We start from the raw sequence: 6537 nt of genomic DNA, 5'->3' as shown, positions 1-6537 counted from the left end.
ATAAATTTGTGCTTTTTTCACTCTCAAAATTCTACTTGTCAAACGAAATTGTAACCATCTAAATTTTGTATCAAGCGTTCACTTGAACAGTATAAAAAAGACTGTCAGACATTAAAACTATATTTTAATAGGATAAAGAGTTAAACTTCAACACTACATTATTTTTCGCTCTCCTGGAACGTTTTCACTAGATCAACTAGCGTCTTCAGCAGATGGTGATGCTTGTCTGTAATCTGGATATTCCTTTCTGATGACGTCAAAATCAAAGTTTGTAGAAAACCAACTTACACAGAGCAATATATGTTTTGACCTACCATAAAGTGATCCTGGACCATAACTAGGAGACAGATGATGAGTTGTCATCAGATGATGAAGACAATTACATCAAGAAAGAGAAGAGGTAAGATGAGGTTTTGACCTACCATTGTGATCCTGGACCATAACTAGGAGACAGACTATGAGTTGTCATCAGATGATGAAGACCAATAAAGAGAAAAGGTAAGATGAGGATTTGACCCATCGTTGTGGACCATAACTATAGATAAGTAATCTTGTAGAACAGCTATTCAATATTATGATTAAAACTAATACTTGTTTAGAAATTGCTACTTGCTTCCCATCTCTATCCTAACCCTCAAGTAAATAATGATTACTGACCCTGTTCAATAGAGGGTCTTTCAATTAACCCTAAAACTCAATAAATTTCACTATGAAAACCGCTGCTCATGCATGCAGCGCAATTGATGACATGATGCAATCAGCCTGACATGTCCCAAGTCATATATACCCACGGAATCGCTGAGCCGGGCAAGCAAAACCCAATTGCTACCGGTCTGTGATCTTCTGCTTGGCATACGAGGGGTCCCAGGTTTAAATCCTGGGGTTTCAGCTGTTAATGCCTAGATATGTTTGAATAAAAAAAATTAAGAAAAGAGTAACATTGAACTTGCATAAATCTAAAAAAAAAATCCTGCAATTCCAAACACTTCAAAATGACAAGAGTAACATTATAAACTACTCAATTCTTTTCAAAGGGAGTGTTTCAACATATTTATTCATTTATTTTTTCTGTACAGGCAATGGTGTCCTGGAACACGCAAGTTTTACAATCACATGATGGACCCAACATACAGTGCTGTGGCCGATGTGTATGTCCCTATGTTCCTGTGTGATATGTGATGCGATCAAGCCAAATCAGTCGGAACTCGGAAATATTGATTTTGAGATATAGCCAAACAAAGGGAAATTTTCCTTTTGTTTCCTCTTGTTTTGATAACTCTTAAATTGCTCATGTCTTTGGAACTGATTGTTCAATTTCAATGGGATTTTTTGCAAAATCCAGCTCTGTAAATGCTTTTTACTATCCTATAGGAAACTGAAAATTTATTATGGCCGAGTTCCGACTGATTTTGCTTGATCGCATCACATATAACGACATTCATCATTGGCATCACAAGTTCTTGGGCATTTGGGGTAAGAAATTAACCATTCAACAACTCCTCCTATTCCTTTGTACAGGAGCCAACCGTTGTTAATCCGTGATGAATCCACACTTTTACTGTAGCGTATACGCGAACGCGAGCGAGACTACGCGTTACGCGAGAGCGCGTAAAATTCGTCATGTCTGGAACTTTTGTGCGTGTGCAAGCTTGCAAGTGAAATTCAGTATTTTTCAGGTTGTGGCTAGCTAAACATTGCCGTTTTATTCTGTAGGCCCTAGTTTTATTGCTGATGATAACAGAGAAATCATCGAAGTTTTTGTGAAGATGACTGGCAATGATTAACTGACATTCCTCGTGAAATAACCGTGAATTATACGATCTTTAGCTTCTTTTCGTTGTTGAAAAGGATTCAATCATGTTTCACCGTTGTTCATCACCGTTTAACAACTCGCGTCCGGCGCGTCTGCGTGGTTTACTTCGCTCGGGCAGCTAAAGCTGCCCTCGCGAAGTAAACCACGCAGACGACGCGGCCGCATCGTTGTTAAACGGTGATGAACAACGGTGAAACATGATTGAATCCCTAATAGAACTACTGAGCCATATTTTGTAACACAAACTACGAAGAGGGGGGTTGTTGCGATCCCCCCCCTTAATTTTCAATTTTAAACGTCATATACCGTTATATTTGGTACTAATGTATAGATATGGGTCTACTCTATCCAGTGATACCAAAATAAGTACAAACATTCCCAACATATGTCGGTATGACGTCATAATGTGAGGGCGCCCATTCAAATTTGGGAAATTCTGGCTATGTTCAAAAGTATAGGCAAAATTGATTTTCGGCTAAAAATTCTACAAAACACGATTTTCACCAAATGTTCTGCTATATATAAAAGGAAATGACTATTTTTACTTAACTAACAAGTAAAAGGTCAGTAGCTCTTGAAATAATTTCACAAGAGCGAAATGAAAATCATTGGGCCTCACCACCCCTCCCCTCTATGGTCATCTTTGATGGCCGGTCCTACCCCCGGGTAAGGTGCTGGGGTGAAAATTGTTTTTTTGGTTTTTTTTCATTATATAATTCAGGAATTTTTAGGCTATACTGGTCTAATAGGCGCGGCCTGTGAATATATTTTTACAAATTAGATTAACAAAATATTGGTTGTTGGTTTTGTTATTGTTGTTGTAGTTGTAGTTATTGTTGTAGGCATATATATTGCATAATCAGGGTATACATAGGCCTACTAGGCCTATTAGGGCCTATAGTCTATAGAAGCATTGATTTATTTCACGACAGATATCATCCAGGATAATTTTAAAAATTGAAAATTTAGAAAATCCAAAGGAAAAAGGCCGAAAACGGCTGTCCACAATCACCCCCCCCCCCCCCATCAGCCCATATGGTCCTATCATGGTCGCCACATCCCTATCCCTGCAACATTATAGGATAACTCACGAGCCGCGGTTTGTCCGTGGCCCTATTTCAGATTGATACACTATTGTACGCGTGAGTTCATTCTTTTCTGCATGGCTGTTTTCATTATTAACTTACGCCCCTCTGGAATCAAGCCTTGAAAGTCAATTGTATTTAACCTTAAGATAGTACTTTTAAGATATTTTATATTTGTAGTTTAGTATATCATTGTAAGGCGCCTTGAGGTCAGTTCTGGCATAAGGCGCCCCATAAATGCGTTATTATTATTATTATTATTATTATTATTATTATTATTATTATTATTATTATTATTATTATTATTATTATTATTATTATTATCATAGACACAAATATTCGGTGCCGACTAGTTGACTACTAACAAGTCAACATAGTGCAATACTAATGAATACACTTCAAATGATATAGTTCAGTTCAGACCACTGTGAATTCACAGACTCCTCTCAACTCACAGACATAGTGAAATCACATACCCACTGTGATTTCACATATTAAGGCCCGGCAAAAAACGAGATCTCGCTTTTCACGCCGTGATTCTCGCTATTAACCAACTATCTCGCTTTTTAAAAAAGTTTCCAAGCAGTGTACTTACTATAAAAATGTTGCTTTATGCCATAGTTCGCCGAATTCAATTAAAATGCAGTTCCAACTTCGCCAAAGTGCAGAATTCAACAGCATTGCAAGCACATGATCGAGTGAAAAAGCCATGTATTACTCAATAACAACTGACATTTCATTTCCAATGAGTTCAAGTTTAGGCCAAATATCATTATATTTATTGAATTACTGGACTATTTTGACTATAAAACATAATTCAAGGTCAACTTTGTGTCACTTTTTTCTTCGATACCGGCCGGCCGTCGGCAGTTTTATTTACATCTAAACATTGTGCTGAATAATAGAGGGCAACAAAGACAGATCATATTGGCAACCATATAAAAGACACAGGCCTACCACAAAGGCAAGCATAAGTACATAAGCATGATAAGTAAATTACACAATAAATGAAAATAGACAAATCAGAGAATAACGTGAGTCCAGCAAACAATGAATTAAACGAGCCAGTCCGTGATGGTTAACCGGAACAGATAAGTCTTGAGTAGGCCCTTGAACTGCGAGATGGTGGCAGCATTCATAATGTTCAAGGGCAATTGATTCCACAATCTCGGGACCGCGACAGCGAAAGACCGAAGTCCGTAAGAAATGGTGGCATATCACGGGACACAGAGAAGGTTTTGATCTGCAGATCGAAGACCACTGCGGCTTGGAATATGGGGTTGAATAAGTTCACTTATGTAAAATGGTGCAAGACCGTGAAAAGGCATTTGTAAATGACACGCTTCTTTACAGGAAGCTAGTGCAATGAGTCTAGGATTGGGGTTATGTGATCGTACTTTCTCTTCCTGGTAACAAGTCTGGCGGCTATGTTCTGAATACGCTGCAGCTTACAGATCTGCGAATCTGGAAGGCCGAATAACAAACTGTAACAGTTGTCCAGACGTGAAGTGATAAATGCGTGGACAAGTCTTTCTGCAGCACATTGGTCGAGATAATTGCGTATTTGACCGATTTTCCGTTTCTGATGGTTGATGACATCAAAGGCGCTCGAAAAGTCAAGCAGGACAAGAATACATTCTTTCCCTTCATCAAGAGCTCTCAGGAGATCATTGTGAACTCTTACAAGGGCAGTTTTGGTACTATGACACCTACGGTAGGCCGATTGCCTACTTGCATACAGCCCATTAGTATCCAGGTAATTTTGAAGTGCAGACGCGACAACTCTCTCAGTGTCCTTTGAGATAAAGCTCAAGTTCGATATAGGACGATAGTTTTTGAGATCGTTACGGTCTGCATTGGGTTTCTTGATGAGTGGAATCACACATGCTTTCTTAAATGAAGCAGGAAACTGACCCTGGGTGAGCGAAGCGTTCACGAGTCTTGTAATACCGGGAAGCAACACCTCGAGTAATTCTTGCTTTAAAAGCCACGTGGGGATGGGATCTAAATTGCAAGTCTTAGTCGGAGATTCGGATATCACTTTACGAACTTCTTCCTCTGTGACAGGCTGGAATGTCACGTACTGTGTATGACATGACTCAGACACTTGAGCATAGACAGGATTGTTTGGCGATTGGGTAAGCTGATTCTCGATGTTTGTGACTATTTGGAAGTCCAAATCTGAATAGAAACTCAAGGTAACCAGTACTGAAAATACATGAATTGAGCTAATTCAAGTTGAAATCCACACTACCCCTGTGGAAGATTCTGGAAATATCTTCCACAGAAGGAGTATATTTTTTAAAATGTAATTGGTGAGGGTTAATCATTTTGATTCTCATACTCCCCCTGTATTAAGTCTTTATACCTATATCTTCCACAACTGGAGTGAGTATTTCAAATGGAAGTTACCCAATTGTCTATTGTATTTAAAACTCATACTCCCTCTGTGGAAGACTTTAGCTAAATCTTCCCCAGGGGGAGTGTGGATTTCAAATGGAATAGCCCATTACCACCTTAACTCTCTTTACGCGGGTGTCGACTGCAGACGACAGGTTTCAACAAATTTTCAAAAATTCAAAAATTTCAGAAATGTAAATTTTCATGACCATATTTGTAATTAGCATGAAAAATACATTTAAATGAGTACAAACAAGCCTAGTATTGATTCAGTAGTTCTTAAGATAGCTCTTAATATTTTGAGAAAATATTTCAAAACTTGGAACTTTTTCCATTGAAGCACATGGCTAGCACATAGAGCATTAAGGTATGGTTGGTCTAAGGAATGGATGATGTTGTATACAAAATACAAAACATTGCTGCTTAAGAAAATAATATCATGGCCATAGACCAATTTCAACAACATTTGAACGAATGTAAAACAATTTGTTGTATAATAATTTTATCCGCAGTATAGGTAAGTATTTCCTTTATTTGTTATGATTTTGATTATGGTATTGAGGACATATCAACTAAAATACAGCATAAAGCATGTTATTTAATTTTTCAAATTTAATTTGGTGGTGTGTTGTCAAACATGACAACTTCCTTAGTGTATGGCCCACCGTCAAGATAACTGTCAATGTCTATATGATCCTTGTAGTCTTCCAGACATTCATCAGCTCCAATAGATGATGATGATTTACCATTTACCAAATATTATATTGCTTTTAAATATTGTTTTAAGCAAATAGCACATTTGTATTCATGACCATTATCCTTAATTGTCCTACTAAATATTGGCACCTTCTTCTTTTTGTTTGCTCCGATTTGTAAATGTTGTCTCATACACCATTCCCTTTAGTCTAGTTTTCTTCTTTCTTTGGCTGGTTGGTTTTGGAGGAGGAACAGTAGAAGGATGACTGACAGTTTTGGACGTTTAGAAGGTAGTGGAGTCACAAGCAGGAGCATGAGGCGGAGAAGGGGAAAGAGAAGGATTGGGAAGGGACACTCTCTTTCTCTACCCTTTGCATCGCATCATTTCCTGAAACTGACAGTATTGGACGTTTAGAAGGTAGAGGAGCACAAGCAGGTGCACATGGAGAAGGGGAAAGAGAAGGATGGGAAGTGATAATCTCTTTCTCTGGCCTTTGCATCACATCATTTTCTGACACTGACAGTTTTGGAGATGGTGGTGTG

General features: G+C 38.2%; 1 protein-coding gene across 1 annotated transcript in view; it reads left to right on the top strand.

Annotated features, from left to right (window-relative positions):
• The first annotated feature begins 1433 nt into the window (after positions 1-1433).
• LOC140172730 (piezo-type mechanosensitive ion channel component 2-like) overlaps positions 1434-6537 on the top strand; it is a 63606-nt gene continuing 58502 nt past the window's right edge. Inside the window, exon 1 of the mRNA XM_072195863.1 lies at positions 1434-1473. The gene's annotated coding sequence lies outside the window, so the exon portion shown is untranslated. The remainder of the gene's footprint in view (positions 1474-6537) is intronic.

This window comes from Amphiura filiformis, chromosome 16, assembly GCF_039555335.1.
Source record: "Amphiura filiformis chromosome 16, Afil_fr2py, whole genome shotgun sequence".
In the NCBI taxonomy this organism is placed as follows: domain Eukaryota; kingdom Metazoa; phylum Echinodermata; class Ophiuroidea; order Amphilepidida; family Amphiuridae; genus Amphiura; species Amphiura filiformis.
This window is presented reverse-complemented; position numbering and strand designations above follow the sequence as displayed.